The 15,835-nt window shown below is 34.0% G+C and overlaps 1 long non-coding RNA gene and 1 pseudogene across 1 annotated transcript; one reads left to right on the top strand and one right to left on the bottom strand.

Moving 5' to 3' along the window:
- Positions 1 to 630: 630 nt before the first annotated feature.
- LOC117911642 lies at positions 631 to 3,771 on the top strand. The gene is made up of 2 exons (XR_004650885.1): positions 631 to 714; positions 3,573 to 3,771. It is a non-coding gene; the product is annotated as an uncharacterized LOC117911642 (long non-coding RNA).
- An 11,661-nt stretch (positions 3,772 to 15,432) lies between these two features.
- LOC117911928 lies at positions 15,433 to 15,532 on the bottom strand (annotated as a pseudogene).
- Between the last annotated feature and the right edge of the window lie 303 nt (positions 15,533 to 15,835).

The following is a 15,835-nucleotide window of genomic DNA, read 5'->3' as shown; positions in this document are numbered from 1 at the left end:
GTAGACAGAGATATATCGATAGATTCGATATTTGAATTTTAAGAATAATAAATATGAATTTTGGAAGTGTATAAAATTAGAATTGAGTTAAAAAATATTTGATTTTATTGAATAAAAATAATTTATACATAAATATAATACATATGACATTGCAATAGTCTTAGTATCAAAATGAAGATTGATGTGGTTCCACCATATTGTTAGATGAAGGGAGCCCATTTTGTTGAAAATGATATTTATTTAAAATTTTTAAAAATATTTTTATTAAAACACGTTAAATGAAAATTTAATTTAATTTATATAAAATATTTATTTTAGATTTAATTTCTAAAATTTTATTAAAAATATGTGTTAACAACTTTTTCTATTAATATTAATTTATTTAAATAATTAAAATTATTAATAATTTATTTTATCAAATTAATTTTAATTCATAAAATATTGTCCATAAAAATGGAAATTTCAATCCATGGAAGTGGAAGTGATTTAATCAAAATAAAGATGAGTAATTAATAATTATTTATATAGAGAGAGGAAAATTGTTTATTTCCTTTTTTATTATTTTTTATTTTTTTATCTTTATTAAATATAAATATCAAAAGGGCCATCCGCTTCTCTCACTTAGTCCTTGGCCATCAAGAAGCCCTTTTCTGAAGTTGCTATCCAAACGATAGAATTCGCCCTAGTTTTCTCTGCGTCTCTCAATCCTCGCAGGTACCAATCTAATCATGTTATTATTGTTATTTTTTTTTTCAACCCCCATTTGATTCCCAAGAAAATCCATCCCCCATTCGATTTCCGGGAAAATTCATCATCGTTTGATTTCCGAGAAAATCCATGCAAAACCCCCAAGGAAAACCAAAAAAATTGCTTTTTTTTTGTTGCTCCCTGTGTTAATAGGATATGTTCTAGGGGTCTTTTTGCTTTTGTGCCATTGGATTTAAATTTCACGAACCCTAAATCAAAAAATTTCCTCAAAAAATACTTTTCATTTACACCGATTTGCTTTAAATCCTTCAGGGAAAAAAATTCTAGATCACTCACCATTTCGGCGCTGATCAGGTACTGCACCGTCCTCTCAATCATATGCATATCAACCCGACCAGAAAGATAGAGATAGGTTCTCAACAGATCCCTGTGGCAATTCTCCTCCGCCGTCCATGACTAGGTCCACTTGGCCCAGGGGCTCGCACTCGCGCCCGTCTCATCTCTCACCCCATCAAGCGTATTGATCATCGTCTGATACGTCGGCAAGGCGTCCTCCATTATCATATCTCCCACTAGCACCACGAAGTACTCGTCCGGAAGCTCCACCGTCAGATCACGTAGCTCCATCACCTACTCAGAAAACGCGTTGAACGGCTGCGCGGGGTCCGGCAGGAAGTCCTACGGCTGCCACAACTGCTCCACGGGCTTCAGAAGCGGTAGGACCCACTCGGAGGCCCACCCTTCCAGTGACTTGAACACTTCCACCTTTTCAGGTGGCATTGAGTGCGTGACTTGTTAGCGCGCTGGAGCTACCATAGTTGAGAAGCCATTGAGTGTGTTTTCAAACGTATGTTTTTATCTTTCCTCTTCTGCTTTGTTTGGTTTCCAAGAAAGTGATCTAGGTTTAATATGCACTGTGTTTTCTTTCTTTTTCTCAGTGTTTGTTTGGTTTTAATGAAACAAGAATGAAGTACAGTGTGTTCTTGATTTCTGATTGGTTTCCAAGAAAGTGAAGGAAAATGATATGTCTTGTTATCATTTTTTTTTCTGCATGCTAGAACGATTAATAAAAATGATATATAGAAGGGTTTCACAACTAAGCTCCTTGTTATTTTGGTTGTTGTCTTCTGAAAATGATCTAAAATTGTCTCCAAAATAGCTAAGGTGGAAGGCATGGTTGTGATTGCTTTCAGAAAGGTTTGACTCATGAAAATTTCAGTCATATCCTTGTGCAGTATGTTGTTAAGTTTCTGATTGGAGTATGCATAAAGCCCTTGCATTGATTTTGGTAAATCATAAAGATACTTGTGATATTTCTTTGTCCTTATGTTGTAGTGAATTTTTTATTCATATGGATGTCACAATACACTTTGTAAACTAATCATTCATTAGGTCAGCTGGTGTATATAGTCTTTTGTCTTTGTTTTGATTTTGAGAATCATATTATGTTAATCCACAAGCAGCATGTTGTAGGCTTATAGAATATAGTCTATGTTTTCATGTTGGCATATCGACTTGCTCACTCGCATAACAAAGTTGCTGCCACCATATTTATTTATTAAACTACCCACCAGATCCTATGTTATAGAGAAATTTCTGGTTGTTCCAATGATGCTTTTTCCCTTTATCATCAAGTGCGCTTGACTATGAACAGATGTAAAGTTATTTAAGACCGCTGTAGAAATTTGATCATAGAAATATGTTGATGCAGGCTAAGAATAACCTTCAGCTTTGATAGGTTTAGAAATCATTTACTTGGATAGCCACATAACTCATAAGCATCTTGTCAGGGCTCTCTTTGCTGAAATGAACAGGTTGAGAGGGGGAAAAAGGTATATTATTGTTATAGTATTGATGCAGAACTTGAAATATCTTTAGTGTCCCTTACCCCCAGTTGCATCATACGACATTTAGTGGTTCAAAGGTCAAATGGAAAATTTAACTGTTCTTGTTGCCTATATGTTTGTCTTCACAAATCACGGATGACTTCATTAGCTAGGCATATATATGAGCTGACATGACTGTGCACATGGCATATGTTGGATAGGAAAATACATGTCCATATGTTTTCATAGTGTCAGGATAAACATATACCAAACAAACAATTCTGTAAATGAAATATCATTTGATTTATTTTAATTGTTGCCTATAGATGTGATTTCAATGTACTCAGTGATTCTTATTTTTGGTCTTTTCTTTGGTGTCAAATTAAGCTAGAGATCCCCACTCTAACTTGTCTTAGCATTCAATGTAGGCATGCACTCAAGTTTAAAATAGGTTCCAAGTGTAATTTTATCATTGCATTTATTTTCAAAACAAGTTTAAATGAAATATCATTGTATTTGATATTACGGCGAAGTCTAGGCTACGAATATTAACCAACCCTGTAGGGAACTGAATGTGAAATTGCATGTCTATATATCATGATATTAAATCATTGTTTTGAGGCTTTTATACTAATTTATATACTATGAATAACTCAGGGCTATCTTTGACTTGTATAGTTTGATGGAAACCTTGGACATTTCAGGGAAAGTGTTAGGTTAAAAAATCATAATAATGATCTAAATATTTAATATCTTGGTTAAGGTTGGACCAAAACAATAACTTCATTAGGTTAAAATGATTTTTGTTTTAGGTTTTGCTCCTAGTTTTAGTCTCCATATGTTTTTGCTATATCAATATTTTAATATTTGAGAGTTGGTTTGTTTACTTGTGTTATTAAGAAATAATCTATTATTGTCTAATAAAGGTGTAGTGGCTAGCTTGCTATTAAAATTCTTCATAAAGCTTGATATTTGATTGCTTCTCATTATACATTTTTCTTTTTAATTTGTTAATATGCTCTATATTTTTTTCTACAGATTCGAAGTCTGGGTGTTGGAAATTTAAGGCTTTCCTATAAAGTAATGCTTCAAGATGGAGGCAAGAGACTTGGTTGTAGATATATAAATGAGCAACTTAATTTAAGTTTATGTATATTGTCTTATAGTGTGTTTTTAATTTCGTTGTATATTATATGAGTTTCTTCTATATAGAGAAATTGGGGACAACTTTAAACAAGTTCTTTGATTTGTGCTTTAATTAATAATCAAATGTATATTAAATATGTTTTGATTATATATAAAATCATGATACTTTGATTGTCATTATCATTCTTAAATAATATCAAATTGATTATACATGGAAACAGGTATAATTTTTCATATTAAAAAATAATTTTTAAAATTTTTCGAGGGAACCTTGACAGTACTTATTCCTTACATTGACATACATTATACTCAAATTTGAGATATATGGGAGCAATCATGACACATGTGGTACCTATCCTTAACATATATGGTGCCCACCAAGACACGTGATACCAAACATTGACATATATAAGTCAATTATGATATATATAAAATCCAACCTTGACATATGTATCTAAAAGCCTTGATAAATGTGGGGTTAATCATGACATATATGATACCTAACCTTGACATTTGTAGGACTATCTTAACAAAAGAGTGAGTTAACCTTGACATAAGATTAAGTAATCTTGATATAAGTTGAATCCAACCATAACATATATGAAAGAAACATTAACATATCACATACTAATAAGATTTCATCATTTGTAAAAATGGAGAAAATCTTAACATATGTATATGTTAAGTTACCTTTAAACTTTTCTTGACACTGGTATAGATAACATATATGAACAATAACCTACCTTCACAGATATACCTTACATTGACAGTGAAAAACTGTCAATGAAGGCTTTTTTTCTTATAGTGGAACTACCTTATTCTCTTTGCCACTCTTATAGATGTTCTCATAGTCATATCTAATCAATTTAGTGAGTCATTTATGTCGTATTAGGGTACAGATCCTTTGCTCTAGTGCATACTTCAAGCTTAAGTGATCAATGATTCTCTTAAAGTGCTTTCTTATCAACTAGGGTCTCCACTTTTGTACAACTATAACAACAACTAGCATCTCATTTTTTATATAAAGAAAAGACAAGATTTTTGGGTGATTAAGTCTTAATTATGTAGGTAATGGTCTTGCCTTCTTGTAAGAACATTGTTTTTTCCTCATTCCCAAATGTATCACACTTTAACCTAAGACTTTTAGGAAAGTTTGAGATAACCAACATAGGAGTAGTAGAGATGATGGTTTTGAGATGCTCAAAGGAGTCTACAACTAATCTGGTCCCTAAAAATTATCTTAATTTCTTCAACGAGGAGGTGAGTAGTTGACTAACCTTGCCATAATTCAAGATAAATCTTAGGTAGTACCCTGTTAATCTAAAAAATTCCCTCCAGGGTTTGAGTGAGAGTTAGGTTTCATCCTAACATGCTTTAATTTTGGTGGTGACTCCTGTTTCTAAAATAATATGCCCCAAGTACTCAATCTTATTGTTAGAAAAACACATTTTGTTTGCTTTTCAAATAGTTGATTTTGTTGCAAAATGTCCAACACCAATTACAAATGCCCCAATTGTCTCTTTTAATAAAAAAAAAAAACCAAAATAGTTTTCTAAGAAAATGGCTTGACTATTCATTAAATTTTGAAACTGGATAGAGCATTAGTTAAGGCAAATGGCATAACTAGGAATTAATAGTGGCCCTCACGAGTCTTAAAGGCTATTTTATGGACATCTAAATCGTGTACTCTGATTTGATGATATCATGATTTGAGATATAACTTAGAAAAATATTTTTCTCCAAATACTTCACCTAAAATCATGAATGATATGGGTAGGAAACTTATTTTTCATAGTAATTTGGTTATTTATTGTCCTTCTTAACCAATAGCATAAGTGAAAAGAAAGGACTCTTAATTCCAATAAAGGTTGTAGTACTCTACCTCCTAATTGTAGGGATGACTTCTCTTTTCCGTTAGGATGATGAGGTGCTCATGGTGAGTGTACAATGAAATAGATTAATAAAGTTCATACAATGAAATAGAAAATAAAAATATGTAAAATAATAATAACATTAATGTTAGTCATTGATTGGAAATCGTTTTATTTACTAGTAAGAGGAATAAATTGATCACACTAACCACTTAGTGTAAGTCCCACTATTTGAATATAGTGTTATTATGAGTGGGGTAGAGCCAAATATTTATTGGTGAAACTCTTTTGAACATGAATTGATTATGCAAAGTATATTGTATCATTTTATCTTTAAATTGAAAGTGTTGAATTTTTCAAAGAAAGTGAATTAAATTATTGAATTAAATGAGCTTGCTTGCTAATTGATTTTTTTTACAAAAATGTAAATCTCTTGTGATTTAACTTTGTACTATATTTGGTCATCCTTATTGAACTATTTTTTCATATTGAGCTATTGAAGAAAGGTTGGACTAGGAAGGTTGTTTTTGTTAGAAAAAACTTTATAATTGATTAATTATTTAGAATTCTTAACTTAAGACTCAATCAATTATAATTCTTAGATTTTTTATTTAAGTGTTTGGAATAATCATTAAAATCATTGTTGAAATATTTTAAGCAGTTTTGGAATTAGAAATTCATAACCTTTTAATTAAGTCATTAAGTCCTGATTATTGTTTTGAATTAATTTGAAGTGGCTGTTATATAGGTATCCAAAAACATCTTTTGTCATAAATAATATCAATATTAAAAGATGACGTACCAAATGGTCACTAAGGATTCCTGCATATAATTGACTTAGCTTGGCCCACTACGAGTTAAATTTTGATGACACTCCGGAAAGGGGAAAAGGTTAATTTTGCGGCTTGGGTATTTGAACTTGTGAAATCATAAGGTACACAAACATTTGAATTCCATCTTAGCGTCCTGTTGATCATGACGGAGGCGTTAATTGCTCAAAACAATGAACTGAATATTGTTAGATAACCAAAAAGTTTGTTGCCCTAATCTTCCCACTGACTCGTATTTTTCCGGTCAAACTTTCGTTATTAAACTTATTTAGCCTAACTCAACGTCAATATTGCATTTTTTGTCAATGGAATTTAGCTGAATAGGAAAACTACCCCTATACTCCAAATAATTTTCCAAGCTCTCCCACCAAACACGATGGCCAAAGTTTCATACATCCACCTATAAAAACCCAACACCAAGCTATGGCTTCGCAACTCAAGTTTCAAGTAAAACGCAGCTTGATTCAAATCTACATACACACCAATCTAAACTCATTCAGCAATGGCATCTTGCAATTGCTTAATCTTATCTCTCTTCGTTCTATTGTCATTTTCGAGCATTGATGTTAGCCTAGCGGCACGTCGTCTTTTGGACACTGCTCCACCCTCTGTGCCAACCACACCTGTTATACCCAGTCTGCCAAAACCAACGTTGCCACCTTTGCCTTCAACACTCCCAACTCTACCCAACCCTACATTGCCTCCTTTGCCGTCTCTTCCAACTATGCCACAGCCCACATTGCCATCCTTGCCAACTACCCAACCGTCTTTGCCCAAGGCCACACTGCCTCCACTTCCTAGCATGCCCGCCATGCCCTCTACCCCGAAGCTCACGTTGCCTCCTCTGCCAACAACTTTGCCAACCATCCCCTCGATTCCTACAATCCCAACCACTATGCCTTCAATCCCATTCCTTTCCCCCCCACCGGCGACCGCTAGTCCTTGAGATGACACGCCGCCCCTACAGTTGTCTATCTCTGAAGGTCTCTATTTTTAGTGCACGTTCAGAGAGATATTTTGAGGCTTTCAACCTTTCATATCATTTGGATTTATGTATCTAAGCATTGTTAGTTCCTTCTTTTGTTTCTGCATTTATATGTATGATTTCGGGTTTTCATTTATTGGGATTGTGATATATATCATAATGGATGATTATTTTTATTGTCTTGGACCTTTGTTCTTTCGCCGTGTTTTAAGACTTAAAAGGCTGGAATAAACAGTTATGTATTGTCAGTGAATGAGAGAGAGCTTCAAGTGGGGTAACACACTGCCAATGAAGATCAGGGTACCCATCTCCATCTGCTTACTTTGGATATTGATAATCAGTAGCCAGCATCAGGGCACAACACTAGTAGCTTTGTAACTGAACTTGATTGCGAGAAAGAACTCATATACGACCATGCAAAAGTATTCATTTGCTACAAAGCTTTATTGGATTGAGTTAAATTTTCTTTTACAAGTTTTAGCAGTCAATAGAAAGGTTGCAATCAGCTCACTGTCGCAACTTGTATTTTGTGTGATTAATAAGAGATTTCCCCTTCAGTGATGATTAGGCAAGCCAAGAATTTGTTTGGTGGGAAGTTTCTTTTTAAGTAATTGTTAAATTAATATTAAATAAACTTAAATGGAGCACTTCTTGATAATAATAAAGAAATAGCCTTCTACAAGAGTTTATATTTGAACAACGTTATAATAAATGCTGTTACAACTAAGCTAAGATATATTCATTATGTGTTTATGTTAAAAATTCATAATTTCATTATTAAGTTACTACAAAATTCTTTTTCAAAATTTAGAAAATTTATCATATGGGAGAGTCCATTAAAAATAATTAAAAGAAGTTCTAGTCATTTTTTATATAAATAATCAAAAGGGACAAAAAAGAAAAAAAATAAGACTCAATTTTATTTTACATACAAATGGGACGAGGGAGGGTAGCATAATATTAGAATCAACCCAAGTTTAAACATAAAACCCAAAACTTACCTCCAACCTGATTACCCCTCCTTATACTTATCTCATTAAGATAGAGGTGGCAAATGGGTTGGCCTTACGTGACCCAATGTTTGATGAGCTTTGAAGGCCTGACATGTAAAACCCACACAACCCAGTTAAGATCATGTCAGTTTATGCAAGCCAAGTAGGTGGCCCATTTTGGTTCCATGAGCTTGTGGGCTAGTCTTGTCGTGCCAATGGAGCACCCCACTTTGTTAATATTTCATTTATTTTTTCAAGTCATTCTACTGTATTAGAATTTTTTTTTTTTTGTTATTAAGTCAAATTTCTTTTTTATTTATTGTAAACATCTTAAATACTTTTTTTTTTTAAAATTTTTTATATTTATGAAGTTTGTAATTGTAAAATTTGTAGAGGTTTAAAATTTTTGTTTTCAAAAATAGGTAAAATATCATATTTGAATTTGTTTTTGATCAAAATAACAATAAATTTAAAAGTTGGAATAAAGCGAGAATTGCATCACTATAGTTTGAGTACATCCTAACTAGGTTGACACTCACTTAACTATCAATTATATGTATTACTCAACCTTTAAACACAAGTAACATTTAATCGATTTAGAAGAAGTGAACAATATATAATTCTTCATCAATTTGAATATTTACTTTGTCTTCTTATTCAATCTTCATTCTTCTTTTTTCATCTTCATTCTTCATCTTCATCAATCTTGAACATCTTTTGTCTTTCTATTGTTATTCAAATTGTCTAACAAAACTTTGAATTCATCTTCATAAGTTTGGAGCCTCATGCATCCATCTTTGCAATCCTTCAAACATGCTAAGGACTTGATCATCTCTGGTGCGAGTCTTGTCCTTTTATCCCCAATTATTTGTAGCTGAAGAAAAAGTAGATTCTGATGCTACAATAGATACCAATGGAGTTAGTAGATCTTGTGCCATTTTAGATTAGATAGCATAGGAAATGTGGATTCATGAGATTTCCACCATTTTAATAATTATAGTTTTGGATTTTATTAGGGGTTAGGTATGAAGAGCAATTAATATTTAAATATTTTGAAAGATTAGACCTACTTGAAGTATACCAACTTGTCACTTTCCCTTAACTAATTGCATAAAGTACGGATTATTTTCAAATGTGCATGAAGTGATAGCACTTGAAGAGGTATTACCTTATTTAGTCTCATAATATTTATATAAGGTGTTTAATTGTTCATATCACTAATCCAGTGGTTGGAATGGTTGGTTCATATAAGTAGCCATAAAATTTAAAATGTTTTTTTTATTGATCTAGTGATAATTTGAGAATATGTTATCATACCCTACATAAGATGCTAACATTTGGTAGGTAGAATTCCAATGATGACCTATATCATGACAAAATCTTCTCTTCTTCAAACCATCCGTTTTACATAAAGCATCAAATTCTTATAATTTGTTAGGATGACGAATAAATTATATAACAAACTGGATAGTCTCTAATAATGGAGATATTAATTTTAAATCATCTTGTGTTATTAAATTAAATGTATGATAAACACATTTCACATGGAACATCTCACTTAATGGACCTTCTTTAATTGCTCTTACAAATAAATCTATGGTACTTGTATTGCCTGTTTGAAGCATTATCAAAGATAACACTACAAAATTTTATTTACATGCTAAACTCTCTAAAGGTAATCATAAGAGAATCATATATGGTAGACCATTATAAGGAAAATATTTTAAACGAAAACCTATTATTTTCTTATTTAATTTCCAATTCGAATTTGTATAATTTGTTGTCGCACATGTGACAACTTCATTCCTTTGACTAGTCTATATATCTAAGGTCATAGAAATAATACCACTATGATGATTAAATTCTTGGATTATTAATTATTTATAATCCTTATAGCTTTTATTATATCATTACGAAAGGTATTCCTACTAACTCTTTGAAGGGTTGGTTGGACATACTCTTGAATGTAATATAAAAATCTAGAATCTTCTCCAATGTGAATGGTGGGTTTCCACTTGCCATAAATCTAGTTAACCCTTCTCTAATTATTTCTTGATTGAATATAAATTAAGGTGGACATTGATGATGTACTAGATCCTATTTTGGCTTGATTTATTTGGGATTGCATAGTGTCTAATGCACCATGTTTTTGTTGGGATAAAGCCTTTAAAAGTAAGACATGATATGGCAATGTTAGATTTGAGCTTCCACTTATCTATCCTTTGTATACATCAATATTGATTTGAGCATTTAGTTTATATCACTTGCATTGCACATGACTTGGTGCATTAGGAATTGTACAGAAGATACAAGTCATGGGTTCTTTGCAAGATGATAAGTTGTTCATAGTTGGTTTATAGATTTAGACAATTTAGTAAAGATTGTAATGCACTACTTCCTAATTGGAGGGATGAATTATCTTGGTCATTGATATGAGTTTCCCATGATGAGTGCACTAGTGTGTGGTTACAAATTGAATAGGTTTTATGGTGAACCATGACATAAGGCTTTCAGATTGTCATGATTCACCAAGCTACTATATTTCATGAACTCTCAACCCTAAAAGGATATTGAGTTGGTGTTGAAATTGAAAAGAGGCTTCACTACAAGGAAAAAGACCATTATTGACATGTATTTCCTTTAATTAAGATGATATATGTCGATATATCTTATTTGAAAAGATAATAATGACATAGAACTTAGGTTGTATTAGAGAAAATATTCTTAACAGTATCAACTATGACATATGTGAAATTAATTTAATTCTATATTGACTTATGAATATTCAACCTTGACATAAGTTATATGATTACTGATTCGTTCCCAATTGGTGTCTCAGCTGATTCATGTCCTCTCAATGGTCCTTGACAGTGGTGCCATTTGATTCGTGTCTAGCTGGTGTCCCTTGATTGTGGTCCTCGGAAGGGAGTAATCAACAAAATTTATAACCTATTACACCATGTATTAGGATAGCCTTAGCTAGCATAGCATAGTGGCTCTAGGGTCATTCACTAGGATGGGTTTTCACTCTACAATTGATATTAATTCAAAGTTGAATTGGTGCCTTTTCATTTCAAGGCTAGCTTTAAAAGAAAACATAAAGATGTTTAAAAAAAGATTGGTTTTAAGCTAACTAAAAATAGTAACTGATTTTACTTATAAAGAAAAGTGTTTCTTGGAGTTTAGATTACTAGGCTTAGGTTCCTCATACAAAAAGGAGAGTTCTGGTCACTTGTTTCTTTTCCTCGCATTAGAGAATTAACATATAGTTAATTCTCTAACTGGTGCGGTACAGATGCTTCCCTTTAATGGGTTCAAACACTAAATCCCTCTCACTGATGCAACTTGCAATGGCTCGTGCCTCTCACCTAGCATTTGCCATTCAAGGTGATCTTTAACCTTGGATTTCCCTTCACAAGCTCGCAAGAGATAACTAATGGATGTCTCCTTAGAATCCAAAAGCTTACCAAGTGTTGGCAATTCTAGAAAATCCTACCTTCAAGTCACTTCCCAAAAGCTCGCAAGAGGTAAACTAGTGCATCTCCATGGACGGAGATCACTTGCCTTACCAAGTGTTGGCTCAAGTGAATTGAAGGTGTTTTAAGTTAACTAAAAATATAGAAACCATTAACGGGTCATACTTTCTCTTCATTAAAAACTAAAACAACAAAACTTCCAATTTATGCATGAAGAAACTTACCCGGCTTTCTTCACTCCAAGAGACGAAGAGCCTAGCCACTCATCCTCTGAGGAAAAATCCTCAGAGTTTGGTTGGGTAGAAAGAAAACTAACGATAAAACAAATATATGAAGGAAAAACAGAGCAAGTGCTCTGTGAAATATATTTCTTACTATTACAAAAGGTTGTCTCTAAGAACAAGCTCCCGAGATATCTATTTTTGTCAAGAAAATTACAACTATATATAAGAGGTTATTCACCCCTTTGTTCTTGCTTAAAGACTAAGGAATCCTATGATAGGTGGATTACAAGGAGACTTTGGGAATTTAGACAACAAATATCTAAAGCAAAGTATCGCAAGATGTCGGTCGGAAATATCAGGAAGCTTCAGGAGAACACTGCGGCACTGTATACTGAGAGAAAAACTCTCTGGGTAAGCGCTGTCTGAGGATCCGGATATGTCTGGCTGTAGAAGTTGAAACGTCCTCATCTCCTATCCGGCTGTGAGATATCCGGATGTGAAATGTCGGCGGACGGAACGTCCTCCTTTCCCATCCGGTTGTGAGATATCCGGATGTGAAATGTCGGTGGACGGAACGTCCTCCTTTTCCATCCGGCTGTGAGATATCCCGTGCCGCCAGGCTATCCGGATCAACTCCATCCAGATTCCCCAAGAGGACATGTGGCGCTCTCCCCTATCCGGACTCCCTCAGGGAGAAGCACACGACACTCGTGAACATCACACCCGGACGATAGCATATCCTATCCGGATATGTTGTCCGGATCATTGTTCCGCCGCCATCCTATCTGGACGCCCTGTCCGGACATCTTTTACTCCTTGCATTCCGGATTTTGCTTATGGCAAAGGACTTCAAAGCTTCGGTTCTTCATGTTTCTGAGCTTTCCATTGCTTTGCCATGGATTCCAAAGAACTCTCATCAATCTCAGATTGCTTTGGTGATCATAAAGCTATCAAAACACCAAAACTTAACACAATTTGATTAGAATTGCTTGCAAGGGTCCTTAATATGTTAATTGGGTTAAAAGGTGATAACTACTACTCAAAAGTGTTTAAAAGAGTTTATTACAAGCTATCAAATAGCACTTATTGAGTAGTAATCAATTATTACTCAAAAAGTGCTCTTTTATAGCTTGAAATTAACTGTTTTAAACACTTTTGAGTAGTAGTTAATACCTTTTAACTCAATTGGCACATCAAGGACCCTTACAAGTGTTACTAATCAGTTTTTGGCAAGTTTTGGTATTTTTAGTAGCTTTTTGATCATTAAAACAAGCCAAGAATGAGGGAGAACTTTATGTAGTCCATGGCAAAGCAAGTTGAAGCTCAATTACATGAAGAATCCAAGATTTGGAGCTTCATAGCCATTTTCCAAGCCAATCAAGTACGCAAGGAAGAGAATCAGAGACGAAATTTAGCAACCAGCAATTTCTCATAGCATGTGAAATCAAGAGGAACTTCAATAGTTGTAGGATAGAGAGCAGGAATGAGTGAGAGAAATTTCGCACCCTATGCGAAATTTCGCACACCATGTGAAACCAAGATGTAGCCATGAAGGAATTTCGAATACCATGCGAAACTTCGCATGGTATGCAAAACTTTCCTGTGTAATCTCCAGATATTTGTGCATCGACTCCGTTAGATTTTTATCTTCAGATATTTTGTGTAATTTCCTAGTTTCTCCTTGTAATCAACCTAGTTATTTTCTTATATATCTTTTTATATATCTTTTAAGTAGCAGAGATATAGAAGGAGAGATATGTGTGATATTATCATATATGTTTTTCATTAAACACTTGAAAAACGCCGGTACTAAGAAATATACAGAGCTTTTGCTCTAAATTTCCTTCTAAATTTTGTTTTCACTTTTCTATCTAGCCAAACAACCTTTAAGGATGATTTCTTAGGGGATGAGTGGCTAGGTTTTACGTTTCTTGGAGTGATGGAAGCTAGGTGAAGAAGCTGAGTGCAAAGGTGGGAGTTTTCCTTGCTTTAAATGAGGAGAGTTGTTACCTATTAATGGTTTTTAGTCCAAGGTTAGGGTCACCTTGAATGGCCAATACTTGGTAAGCTTTTCGGGCTCCATGGATCCTTATTGCTTGATCCATGGACGTCTAGTAGTTATCATTTACGAGCCATTGGAAGATGATTCACAATGAGAGGTCTATAGTTTTTGAAGCCATTAATGGGAAGCAACTATAGTTTTTAGGAACCTGTTTAGATCAAATCCTAATTTCTAAATGTAAATCCGGTTCGGGAGATAACCATCCTTTATGTTATTGTCCTCAACGCGAGAAAAAGATCCGGAATCTCCCCATTTGCCTAAGGAACCTGAACCTAGTGACCTAAAACTCCAAGAAACCCTTTTCTTTGTAATTAATTTCAGTTACTATTTTTGGTTAACTCAAAATCAATCTTTTCCACCCACAAAATTACATTTTCTTTTAAAGCTAACTTTAAAAAGAAAAAACACCATTTCAATACCTTAACTAATATCAATTGTACCATGAAAACCCATCCTTGTGGACAATCCTAGAGCCACTATACTATGCTAGCTATGCTATCCTATTGTATGGTGAAATAGGTTTATAAATTTTGTTGATGACACCCGTCTAAGCCAGAATCAAATGGCACAGAAGCACTTTGGGACGAATCAAATGGCACCGTTGCCGGGGATGGTGCCACAGTACATTGACAACACTTTTGGTGAATACTTGTGATCTTCATCACAAGTTTGGTGATTTTTCTGTTACTAATTCTTTTTTTTTATCTCTATATTTAGCTTATCTTTTATTTAGTTTTTAGCTAACCTTAACTTTTTCCTAGTATTGTATTTCGTTTGTTTTTTTTTGTTTTTGTTTCAGTGATCTTTAGTTGTGCATGCCCTATTGAATAAGAGATATTGAGGAAAGACTTGTGAAGATTGAAACTCCTCGACAAACTAAGTTGGAAGTGTGCTTGAACATCATGGATGTTCCACCTGAAGATCAGAATAGCCAACATGGTCAAGAGGTTAATTTCAACGCATACCAATCCATGAGGGACCACATGCATCCACCTTGTATGAGTGCACCATCATGCATAGTGCCTCCCATTGAGCAGCTAGTAATACGACCTCACATTGTGCCACTTCTACCTACTTTCCATGGGATGGAAAGTGAGAATCCTTACTTTCATATTAAGGAATTCGAGTAATACATTCCAAGAAGGAGGAACTTCGATTGATTTGATGAGGCTCAAGCAATTTCCTTTCACTTTAAAGGATAAGGCCAAGATTTGGCTTAATTCTTTAAGGCCAAGGAGTATCCGAACTTGGACTGATTTGCAAGCCGAGTTTCTTAAGAAGTTCTTCCCTACTCATAGGACCAATGGTTTGAAAAGGCAAATTTCGAATTTCTTGGCTAAAGAGAATGAAAAATTCTATGAGTGTTGGGAGATGTTCATGGAAGCTATCAATGCTTGTCCTCACCATGCCTTTGACACATGGCTCTTAGTGACCTATTTTTACGATGGTATGTCTTCTTCAATGAAGCAACTCCTAGAAACTATGTGTGGAGGAGACTTCATGAGTAAGAATCCGGAGGAAACCATGAACTTTTTGAATTATATTGCTGAAGTTTCAAGAGGATGGGATGAACCAAATGCTAGAGAGGTGGGTAGAATGAAGTCTCAACCTAATGCTAAGGGGAGGTTGTATATTTTGAATGAAGTCATTGACCTGAAGGCAAAAGTTGCAGCTATGGCAAGGAGATTGGAAGAGCTAGAAATGAAGAAGGTACA

Source organism: Vitis riparia, chromosome 3 (genome assembly GCF_004353265.1).
Source record: "Vitis riparia cultivar Riparia Gloire de Montpellier isolate 1030 chromosome 3, EGFV_Vit.rip_1.0, whole genome shotgun sequence".
NCBI lineage: Eukaryota > Viridiplantae > Streptophyta > Magnoliopsida > Vitales > Vitaceae > Vitis > Vitis riparia.
This window is presented reverse-complemented; position numbering and strand designations above follow the sequence as displayed.